The sequence below is a fragment of the Oryctolagus cuniculus genome, chromosome 6 (genome assembly GCF_964237555.1).
Source record: "Oryctolagus cuniculus chromosome 6, mOryCun1.1, whole genome shotgun sequence".
NCBI lineage: Eukaryota > Metazoa > Chordata > Mammalia > Lagomorpha > Leporidae > Oryctolagus > Oryctolagus cuniculus.
Window position 1 is genome coordinate 103,759,441 of NC_091437.1, and position 13,231 is coordinate 103,772,671.

The window sequence follows — 13,231 nt, forward strand, 5'->3', positions numbered from 1 at the left end:
AGGACAGTCTATTCAATAAATGGTGCTGGCAAAACTGGATTTCTATGTGCAGAAGCATGAAGCAAGACCCCTACCTTACACCTTACACAAAAATCCACTCAACATGGATTAAAGACCTAAATCTATGACTCAACACCATCAAATTATTAGAGAATATTGGAGAAATCCTGCAAGATATAGGTACCAGCAAGACTTCTTGGAAAAGACCCCGGAAGCACAGGCAGTCACAGCCAAAATTAGCAATTGGGATTGCATCAAATTGAGAAGTTTCTGTACTGCAAAAGAAACAGTCAGGAAAGTGAAGAGGCGACCAACATAATGAGAAAAAAATATTTGCAAACTATGCAACAGATAAAGGGTTAATAACAAGAATCTACAAAGAGATCATCATTTTCTTTTTAAAATGTATTTCCCACTTAATTAATTAGTATTTTTTCAGATAGCCTTCCTATTTCTCAATTTATTCCCTATAGGTTTGCTTATGAATAAAATGAGTGTGGAATCTCTTATCCTTGGCCACCAGAATGATTAAGACAGTTCCTCAACCCTGATCTTCATTTTATTTTTCTTCTCAAATCAACACTCCATAGACCATCTACTGATAAACCAAGAAATTTGAAAAGCAAACACAAACATACAAACATGCACACACACACACACACACACCCTACAATATTTTTACATGATTTCTCAAAAAAATTGCAAACTCCTTAGAATCAAATGTTTATTTGACATATTTTGCAGATCAGCATTTTGTTTTCCTCTACATAGTGGTACCAGCTTTAGCAATTTGTAGGGAAATCTTCACTTAACTCCATAGGATTCTACTAAATATCATCAATTACTTACCTTCAGAGAGTTTTGCTCTGTAGGAAAGATGGAGACAATGATCTATTCTGCTAGTCTCCAGGGATATTCCCAGATGTAGGTACATGACTCATGTATAGCAAATCAATGCTGTCCTTTGAAACATTATAACTGGAATTTCTGGGGAGTGATTTCCCATTTCCTGAGCTATGGAGATATAAAGTAGAGAATATCTGTGGCTTTGATCTTGAATATGTGATAAAATAATTCTTCATTTTGAGAAAATAAAGCAAAACTCCAAGAAACAATAAAGAAAATTCTTTCCTTGATTATAGCCACACCTGTATCATTGTCTTACGCAAAGTTTGAGAGCAGAGTATCTTTTCTTTAAATTTACACATAAGAATACTATGAAATGTTCAAGAAAAACAATGAAATTAAAAGATAAATTTCCAGTGCTGAAACTTAACTGAAAAGTGATCGCTGTTAAATATAAGAGTGGGAATAAGAGAGGGAAGAGAGGTGCAATTCGGGACATGCTCAAGCTGACTTACCTCAAACGGTAGAGTTAGAAATATACCAGGGGATTCCAATTCAATCCCATCAAGGTGTCATGTACCAATGCCATCTCACTAGTCCCAGTGATCAATTTCTGTTCACAATTGATCATAATGATAGGACTAAGAACCAAAGGGATCACATAAACAAGAATATTGTCTGCAAATACTAGCTGATAGAATAAAAAGGAGAGAATGATACAACATGGGAAGTGAGATACTCAGCAGACCCATAGAATGGCAGATGTCCTAAACAGCACTCTGGCCTCAGAATCAGCCCTTAAGGCATGTGGATCCGGCTGAAATGCCCATGAGCGTATTTCAGGCATGGAAAGCCAAGACACTCTGGGGAAAAAAAAAAAAAAAAAAAAAAAAACTAAATGAATGAGATCCCAGTGGAAAGAACAGGTCATCAAAGAAGGAGGTACCTTTCTCTGAAGGGAGGAGAGAACTTCCACTTTGACCATGGCCTTGTCTAAATATGATCAGAGTCAGTGAACTCAGGGAGCTTCCATAGCCTTGGCAGCTCATGACAAGAGCCTAGGGTGATTACTGAGGCCATAAACAAGAGTGTCAATTTGTTAAGTCAACAATAGGAGTCACTGTGCACTTACTCCTCATGTAGGATCTTTGTCCTTAGTGTGCTGTACATTGAGATTTAATGCTATAACTAGTACTCAAACAGTATATTTCACTTTATGTTTCTGTGTGGGAGCAAACTGTTGAAATCTTTACTTAATGTATGCTAAACTGATCTTCTGTATATAAAGAGAATCGAAAATGAATCTTGATGTGAATGAAAGGGGAGAGGGAGTGGGAAAGGGGAGGGTTGTGGGTGGGAGGGACGTTATAGGGGGGAAGCCATTGTAATCCATATTCTGTACTTTGGAAATTTATATTCATTAAATAAAAGTTAAAAAAAATAAATAAATATAAAAAAATAAAAATAAACCTCTAAAAAAAAGAAAAAAAAGATAAATTTCCCTTTTTACTAAATTTTTTGAAATCCATATAGCTTTTCCATAAAACACATTTTACAGGCATATTTGAAGTCTTTTTGTATAAATTTTTTTGTTATTTTATGAATTTTATGCCTTTATTAAACCTTCAATAATTAAAGAAAATAATTTAAAACCAAAGACTCTCCTTTCATGTAAAAATATTTGAAATAAAATTCAGCACATAGTACCCAAAAACAAATGAAAAAAACTACCTAATTAATACTACAATGCACTGATATGTGTTTGCAGTTCTGTTTTCCTGAATTACTATAATTCCATTATTTTGGAATTACTTTCTATTCCCTTTATTCCCTTTCCTGGGCCCATTGTGTATTTTGTTCAAGAATGTGCTTAATTCTCATCTTCCAACTATTCCCTCCTTGGTCTTTTCATATAGATTTCCTGCACATGTTTCTATTACAATCCTTTCCATAATGTATTATTAATCCCCCTTAATGCAACAATCTCCCTTGTTGCTTTTATATCCTCCTTTATTACTTGAATGGAAGGACCACCTCCTTCACTCTTTTATCTCCTAGTAGGCTATTTTGCACAAAGTTATTGCTCAACATATACTTATTGAGAAAATAAATGAATAAAAGGAAATAAAGTACTTCATTTCCAGAAACAATGTCAATTTTGTTCTAACACACAATTTTGCTTATTTATTTACAATATATTTCTATTACATAATTTTTATGTAAATGTGTTGACATATATATTCTAAATCATAAAAAGACTCAAATTATCATGATAGTATATTGACCCAGATATATGAACCACACTTTTTTAATCACCTGTGTGTGTGTGTGTGTGTGTGTTGATGTTTGTAGAAAAATTGTGTAAGTGACTGACAACATAATGTTTTCCAGGCTGCTGACATTGTGGCATAATGGGTAAAGTTGCTGTCTTTGATGCCAGCTTCCCATAAGGGTGCTCATTCATGTCCCAGATGCTCCACTTCCAATCCAAATCCATTATAATGGTCTGGGAAAAGCAGCAGAAAGCATCCCATTGTGTCCATGTGTTTAGCCCCCTATCAACAATGTGGGAAACCCAGATGAAGCTCCCAGCTCTTTTTCTCTCTGGCCTAGCCCTATGTACTGTGGCCACCTGGTGAGTCAAACAGTGGATAAAAGATTGTGTGTTTGTTTATGTGTGTGCATGTGTGTGTGTCTCCCTCTCTTTGTAACTCTGCGTTTCATATAAATATTCAATAAATATTTTAAAGATATGTTTTCCAGTATGAGGTCAAAGCAGAATTAAAGACCAAAATTGATGAGTCAATTGTTTAGATTCAGTACTATTCAGTTCATTTCTATCAGTTCTGTGTTATTTATATTATCTCAACAGCATATATAGAAAAATACAATTTGTTAGGCACTACAAAAGGTACAGCTACAAATAGCTTCCAAGCTAACATTGAGACATTAGAGGATACAACTGTTGATCTCTATCTCAAAGTTCTGTTTTGGAACACTTGACCTTCCTTGATTAACGTTACCAAATACATAATGAATATGCTCAAACAATAGAATTGCTCAAGACTTTATAAATATTAAAATCATGCCTTCGGTATTGCAACACAACACAGTAACAATTGATATGTATTTACATATATATAAAATGTTGCAATTAATCCAGCATGGGTCTGTTATGTAGCAGAATTTTGAGAAAGCAAATTGAGCAAAGACTTTTTCACTAATGTGTATTCATCTTGTAGCTGCCTCCGACTGCTTTGGCAAGACTTTAAAATGGCTTATTAGTCCACCATCTTCCAATAGGAAAGGCAATAGCTGTGGCCAAGGCAAGAATTTTGGCAATGCTAATGTCCGGATGACAGTCTCTGCAGTTTGTGTCACCAGTAGCAGCAGTGACATCGGGATCATTTCTATACTTGAGATTATTTCACCTTAGGTTCACATATTTGGTTCTGGTGTCATCTTCAGCACCATATTCAAGAAGAGAAATATTATTTATATTGTGAGACAAAGTAATTTATTTGGTGTCCTCTAATTATGATATTATTCAATATGTATATGTGTATATGAATGTATCATCATGTGTAGGTGTATTTTATAAATAAAGTTAAGACAATAATTTGTTCAAAAAAGAAACTATTAAATGTACTCATGTTTTCAATGCGTTATGTCACTAATATAAACAGGTACACACATACATCACACCTGGTCAATTATTCAAACAAGTTAGTCTTTGACAGTTTTGTTTATTATGGAGTCTGACTATTTCCTTTATGAATTCATTTTGTACATATATACTGTGTGTTTAATCAAAATTCCAGGTGATTGCAGGAAGTAACTTGAAAATGAAAATTCCTGAGCATAGCATATCCACTGTTGAGCAGATGGTAGTTTGGCTACTGGAAAAAGGCATATCTAAAGAATTGGTGAACAAAATAGCCCTTTAAAATATCAATCATTTGAGAGCCTTAGCTGCAACATGTATTTTTAATTATAATTATAGTTACCATTTATCAGTCAGGAATTGTGCTTTTCACTATGCAGAATTTATCTTATTTAATTCTCGCAAAGATGTTGAAGAGTAGCTATTATGTCCCTTTTATTGATTTAAAAAATAAAGCTCAGAGTCATCAGAGGCCCATGCTTCATAAGTGGGAGCTGACTTTCACACCCCAGTCTCTGCTTTCAAGGGTCACAGCTCTTACCTCTCTGTTCCTTTCCTATAGAATTTAGTGCAAGAGCATATCAGACAGTGCACATTCTTAATAATTCCTATTATAAATAATCAATTGTATAGTAATATAACAGAAAGAATTATAGAGTGACTTGCAATTAGGATATTAAAGTGTAGCATGAAAAAAGATGAAAAAGAACTTCCCAAATAAGAAATTTTTTTATTAATAGGCAAATAAGGAGATGACAAGGCACCCTAAAAACTGACAGACTTGTCTACCGCCACAAGGCCAAAGCACACATTTTGATACCTATGGTTATCGGAATACTGCTTTCTGGCAGCAGTATTATATTATGCAGTTTTTCATCTCTGAAAACCATTATTATGAAATCTGTTGTTCCTTCCCCCCCCTTTCTCCAAATGTGAGTGTTGTGCTTTACATACTCTAATACAAGCATATGTGAAGCTGCTTCCTTCCCCCTTTACGCAAACCACAGTTTTATTTGGGCTCATTCTATAAGTTATTTCTGATAGATAGAATTAACAATGAGGAAAATTGATGACATTGATTATTGACTAGTATTTACTACCCCAACCAATAAAAATCAGTCCTTGAGACTATTCAAAAGAGTTCACAGTTTTAAATAAAAATATTGGAAGATTTAGATTTTTTTAAAGATTTATTTATTTATTTATTTGAAAATTAGAGTTACAGAGAGAGGGAGAGAGGACATGGGGCCGGGGCGGGGGGACTTCCATAATTGATTCATTCTCCAAATGGCTGCAATGGTAAAACCAGGAGCCAGAAGCTTCTCTGAGTCTGCCACATGGGTGTAGGGTCCCAAGCATTTGAGCCATCTTCTGCTGTTTTCCCAGGCCATCAGCAGAGAGCTGAAGTGGAGAAGTGGGACTCGAACTGGTGCCTATGTGGGATGTCAGCGCTGCAAAAGGCGGCTTCACCAGCTAAGCCACAGCGTCAGTCCCCAACAATCTACACTTTTAAGATGATGTAGTATTGAACCAATTCAGGACAAAACAAAATGTAATGAATGAAATTCCAACACTACATACAGAGTTCAGGCAATTTATAAGCATGTGTCTTGTTATTATTATTATTAATTATCTATGGTGCCCTTACATTCAACCTAGTACAGTTTTCTCACTAAGGCCTTATACAAGTCTTTACTGAGTATGTGAGGAGGCTGAAATGTTTATTACCCACTAGTCTATAATCTCATCAAGGTCAACTCAGATATTTTATTCTTCAGATCGCACTACTAAATTTCTGACATTCCAATAGCCTTGAAACAACAGGTTAGTTGGAATACTGACCTATCCTGATTGTTTGCCACTGAAAACTCTGTTGTTTTTTGTGCTTCTCCAAGGCATGACATTTTCCACATTTTTCTCAAAATTAAATTAGCCTTTTCCACTGTCCTGGCACCACTTCTGTGTAGTGAAGCTCAGGGCAGGGAAGGGAGAAGTTATTGACTCCCACTGAGATTCCACAGATTCTCTTAAAAAAAAAAGTTCACCTCTTGCTAAATAGCTTTATTAAATTTGACCTTAAATGGCTATTTTATACTCCGCTTTCTGATTTACCATTTCATCTTGGAGAGTTTTGCTGAGAGCCTCACTCAATCATTTTGGAAGTCATACATTTTTTGTTCTATTTCTCATTTCACTATTTTCTACTTTATTTTGGGTTATTTAAACTTTTTTGTGTTCCTAATGTCCTCACTAATATATATTTGCATTTTGTTTCATTGGTTGCTCTTTTGAGTGTGATATACATGTCTAACTGTTCAAAGTATGTTTAAAGTCACTTTTAGCACCTTACAAAAATATATAAAATGTACAAGCATAAAGGCTTTTTTACCTCTTCCATCTATGTTTATTTTATTTAATGCCTTAAGCATGACATTTGCATATGCTGAATTCCACTGAACAATTTCATAATTTTGCTTTCAATACAGAATGTATTTTAATGAGCCAGAAGGAAAAAAGTTCATTTGTTTATACAGATATTTACCACTTTAGTTCTTCTTCCACTTGAGATATTCAGCTTTTATTTTTCTGTCTGAAAACTTGCTCAGCAATTATTCAAGAGCATATCTTCTGGCAACAAAATCCATAAAACTTTCCTCACTTGAGAATGTCTCCATTTTTTTCTTCATTCTTGAGAGATATTTTATGTGCCTAGAATTCTAGCTTGTTTTCCTCTCAGTGTTTTACAAATAACAGTCTACTTACTTCTGGCCACCAGGCTTCCGATGAGCAGTGCCCATAATTCCTGCCATTATGTCTGTAAGTAATATGTTATTTTTTGTAGGTTGTTTCCAATACATTTTCTCTGTATTTAATTTTCATCATTTTGACTATCATGTACCTGGTTGTGACTTTATTTTTTTTGAAGCTTAAATAAACTTCTTGAATATATAGATTTATGTCTTTCAGTTAGGTTTGCATTATTTTTATGTTTTACAACACACTTTTTTTCTTTCTGGGATTGTGATATTGTGTTGTCTTGAAAGTCGTGGAAGCCATTCTTATCTATCATTTGTAATATTTTCTTTTGAAATGTTAGATTGTTGAGATTAGATGATAACTGTTAATCCATCTTCATGTTCACCAACTCTTTCCTAAGTTAAAGGGAACTTGGCTACTGAGCCCAATTAGTGAGTGCTCTCTTTTTGTTGTTGTTGTTTTAATTTTAGTTACTTTTAGTTTTTTAAAATTTTTCTTTGGCTTATAACACCTTCTACTTTGCTGAGGTTTGTATTGTATTTTCCCATTAATTCCAAGAGAGTCACAATTTCTGGTTAGCACATTTTTATAAAAGCTGCTTTAAAATCTTTGCGAAACAATTCCAATATCTTCGCCATTTCACTTTTTGCAACTGTTGCATTTTTTTCTCAAATGAGTTAAGATTTTCCTGTTTGTTCTTTCATTTAGTAAATTGGTCTTTATCCTGGGCATTTTGAATATTATATATGGAACACTAGGAATTATTTAGATCCCATGGGAAATGTGGATATTTTTATCTTAGCCACAAATCAACCCATCTGAGTTCAGAACACAATTTCACGTGGTCTTCTTTACACTGAAGTTTCAGTGTATGATACTCTTCAGCAGAGTCCCGGCTGCTCCACTACCAAATCAGCTCCCTGTTAATGCTCCTGGGAAAGTCAGCAGAGGATGGCCCAAGTATCTGGGCTCCTGCTACCATGTGGAAAACACGGCGGAAGCTGCAGGTTTCTGACTTCATCCTGGCCCAGTGCTAGCCATTGCAGCCACCTCAGGGGTTAACCTGCAGATGGAACCTCTCGCTCTCTGTCTCTCCCTCTCTCTTTCTGTAACTCTGACTTTCTAAATAAATTATTTCTTTTAAAAAAAAGTAAATACCATAAAAACTGGTATCCTTGAAGCCAGATTTGTTCGTTTGTCTTGTTTTGTTTTTCTTATCATTTTGTTTTAAAGAATATTTTTTAAGATTTATTTATTTATTTGAAAGGCAGTTACAGAGAGGCAGAGGCACAAGCAGAGAGAGAGAGAGAGAGAGAGAGAGGTCTTCCATCTGCTGCTTCACTCTCCAAACAGCCACAATGGCTAGAGCTGGGCCGATCCGAAGCCAGGAGCCAAGAACCTCCTCTGGGTCTCCCACACAGGTGCAGTGGCCCAAGGACTTGGATCATCCTCTACTGCCCTCCAAGGGCATAGCAGAGAGCCAGATCAGAAGTGGAGCAGCCGGGACTCCAACCAGTGCCCATATGGGATGGCACTGCTGACGATGACATCACCTATCACACCATAGCGCCGGACCCAAGAATATGACATATACAAAATCCCTCTGTTACTGTGGGGGTTTAAACCCTACTATCAAGTTATAATGTCTTCAGGACATTTGGAAATGTTTGCATTTCTAAATGAACACAAGAATAATAGCTAAAACAAAAACACACATGTTGACACCAAAAAAAAAGTCATGTTTCATGTAACTTTTCCTTTCCTAATTGGAAGAGAAATATCAAGAAATCACAGGATAGTTTGCAACCATCTTCATAAAATGTGTTGAATGAAACAATTTGCACAATCTAGTTTCTATCCAATTCTCTTGGTGATTAGCCTTTCTTGCACACATACACGTGTTCATTATCATGATCATGGACTACTTGTAGTTTGCCAATAGTAAAGAATATTCATTTGATTTACATAAGCTAAGAAGAAGAGAAAGTAACTTCCTTGGTAGAAACTCAGACTATGAAATACAAAGGTACTGTAAAATGTTTGTGAGCAACTTTTGGAATAGTGTGTTATAAATTTTGAGAAAACCAAAGTTTATGTGAAGTTAAATTTAACAAGTCCAAGAAAATTTACCAGATTTCTGACAGAGATGAATTGCTAAATTTTGATATGCTGTTTTTAGATATAAAGTGGTCAGGGTTATTGAATAAAACGGATTCATGATAGAAGAGGGAGAAAGACAAAACAACAAGAAATAACATGGAAATAATGAGCAGCAACTAAATTGTCTCACTCAGATCCTACCTTGACCTACCCACAGTTATAAATGATTCCATATACTTTATTATTGCTTTCTTTCCCTTCTCTCTCCATCTCTCTTCATCTCATTGAAGATGTATTTTGTTCAGAAACATCCTAACTTTTGCTTCCTCTAATGTTTTATATCACTGGATTCACTTCCACTTGTATTTCCTTTCTTATGATGTCATCTAGATGAATACATCTCTTTTCTTATCCTATATAATCCATATATTTTGTACTCAAATAAATAATATAGCATATGCTATCTCTAAATGTTTGTTTTCTCAGAAATTTCTCAGAAATTTCTTAAATTTATTTCTCTTTTTTTTTTGGTGTAGGTTTCTTCTGACTATTACTCATTTTTGAACTGGGCTACACTTTGACACAACAGTGAGGCAAGGAGGTTCACACTGCAACTATCTCATTGAATATTGATCGAGGCTTCTCCACTTATGATAGTGTTATGTCCTGATAAAACCCACTGTAAGTGGAAAATATTATAAATTGAAAATGTGTGCAGCATCATGCCTAGTGTAATGAACTTCATAGCTTAGGGTTCATTACTCTCCTGATGCTGTGGCTGACTGGGAGATGTGGCACACTATGGTTGCCCACAATGCAGAAGAGTATTGTATAGCAAGATGCTACCCCAGGAAGAAAAATCAAAACTCAAATTTGAGGCATGGTTTCTACCAAATATACAGCACTTTCACTATATTATGAATATAAGAAATCACAAATGAAATCATAATTCAGAGGCCATTTATGTACCATTCCCTTGGTCCCAGGAAAAAAATGTTCCCTTCTTTTGGAAGGCATCAAGAAGTTTCCATGTGTAATATGGTCATGTATAGATTTACACCTTACTTACCACACATAAATGCAAAAATCATTTTAAGCTGAGTTGTAGAGAACTAGTGTGCCAGAATTTTCTTCTAGCATTCAGTAGCAACAAATGACTTGACACTTAACAATATCAACCAGAATTACTAATGGAATTTATTTCTCTTCTTTTATATGATGCATCTACACTTCTAATCTCAAGACATTAAGAAACTGATGATAAGTAATTCAGAGTTATAGAACAAATTAAAGGGAAATTTATTTAACTTAAAAAGAGAAATAATTTTCCTCGTTGAAACCCAAATAAATATCCAGTGTTTGGAAAAATCCATTTATATGTTTATTATTACATAGTTTATACATACATATTTATAATTTCTTATACATTTACAAATAACAATTGTATATAATTATAAATAAGTTTTACACTCTGCAATTTCTCTCCTTAAACATAATTTTTAATGAAAATAAGAACTGAATTTTTTAAAATCTATTAATTTTTCTACATCCTTAAATAGAGATTTCATACCTTGCCTAATTTTGTGTTACTTTTTCAATCATATTTTACCATTCTTATACAATTCCTGGATTCATCTTTACTCCACTGTACTAAAATTTTTAAGTTGCCATTAATAATAATTACATTTTTATAATAAACACTGTGTATTTTATATCTAATTTTGACTCCAACGATATTGTTCCTTTGATCTCTAATGCCTGTCTTCTCAGTTAGCTCCTGTGGAACTTAAAAAACTTAAACCACTGATCATGACTAATTCCCCACTAGTTTAGAGACTTATGTCTGTGTTTCCACCACATATTTTATAAAAATAATCATTAAATCGATTTGCATACATTGAACCATCCTTTCATGTTAGGGATAAATCCCACTTGATCCAGGTGAATAATCTCTGTAATATGTTGTTGGAAGCAATTAGTATTTTGTTAAAGACCTTTGCATATATGTTCATCAGGGATACTGGTCTATAGGTCTCTTTTATTGTTTTATCTTTTTCTAGTGTTGTAATTAAGGTGATGCTGGTCTCATAAGTGTTTGGGATGATTTACTCCCTTTCAATTGTTTTGAATAATTCAAAAAATAATTGATATTAGTTCTTCTTTAAAAGTTTAGTGAGAACTGGTGCTGTGGTTAGTGGGCTAAGCCTCTGCCTGTGGTGCTGGAATCTCAGATGGGGACTAGTTAGTGTCCTGGCTGCTCCACATCTGATCCAACTCTCTGTATGGTCTGAGGAAGCAGTAAAAGATGGCCTGAATGCTTGGGCCCTTGCACCCAGAAGAAGCACCTGGCTCCTGGCTTCAGAACTGTTCACGTTTCTGTCTTTCCCTCTCTCTGTCTGTAACTCTACCTCTCCAATAAATAAATAAAATGTTTGAAAAAAATTTTGGTAGAACCGAGCAGTGAAGCCATCCAGTACTTGGGACGGTCTTTATTACTGGTTCAATCTCCATCTTGGTTATGGCTCTATTTTTTTTCTATGTCTTCATGATTAAAAAGAACCATATGATTATCTCAATAGATGCAGAAAAGCATTTAATCAAATAAAACATCCTTTCATAATAAAAACCTTAACCAAATTTGGTATCAAAGGAACATACCTCAACACAACTAAGGCAACATATGAAAAATCCACCACCAGCATCATATTGAAAGGGGAAAAGCTGGAAGCATTTCCATTAAGAACCAGAACCAGACAAGGATGCTCATGTTTACCATTACTATTCAATGTGATTCTGGAATTCCTAGCCAGATCATTAGAAACGAAAAATAAATCAAATGGATAACAATGGAAAAAGAGGAAATCAAATTGTCTCTGTGTGCAGATGATATGATCCTATACATAATGGAACCCAAAGACTACACTAAAAGATTATTGGAACTCATAAGAGACTTTGGTAGAGTTGCAAGATATAAAATCAGTAGGCAAATATCAATAGCATTTGTAAACACAAACAATGCCATGGATGAGAAAGAACTTGTATGAAAACTCTACTTCACAATAGCTATAAAAATGATACTTTAGGATAAATTTAACCAAGGATATGAAAAATATGTGCAGTGAAAACCTCAAAACATTTCATTAAGGAAAGAAAACAAAACACATGCAAAAAATGGAAAAATCTTACACATTCATGGGTTGGAAAAATTAATGTTACCCAAATCTCCATATTACCCAAAGCAAATCAATGTGATCCCAATCAAAACATAAGATCTAGAAAAAAACAGTTACAGACAGAGAGAGGGAGAGACAGAGAGAAAAGTCTTCCATCTCTGGTTCACTCCAAAAAGGCTGCAATGGCTGGAGCTGAGCCAATATGAAGCCAGGAGCTATATCTTCCACACACGTGCAAAGCACTTGGGCCATCTTCGACTACTTTCCCTGGCCATAAGTAAGAACTGGATAGGAAGAGGAGCATCCAGAACACAAACCAGCAACCATAAGGGAACTTGGTGCTGCAGGCAGAGACTTAGCCTATTAAGCCACAATGCTGGACCAAGAGCAATCTTAGGTAATAAAAATAAGACTGGAGGCCTCACAATACCAGATTTTAATACTTTTTACAGGGCAGTTATAATAAAAACATCATGGTCCTGGCAAAATAACAGATTAGAGAACCCAGAAAATAATCTGCACATCTACATAAACTAATCTTTGACAAATGAGCTAAAATCACTCCCTGGAGAAAATCTCTTCAACAAATAGTGTTGGGAAAATTGAATCTCTGTATGCAGAAGTATAGAATAAAACCCCTACTTTACACCCTAAACAAAAATCAGCTAACAGTGGATCAGAGATCTATATT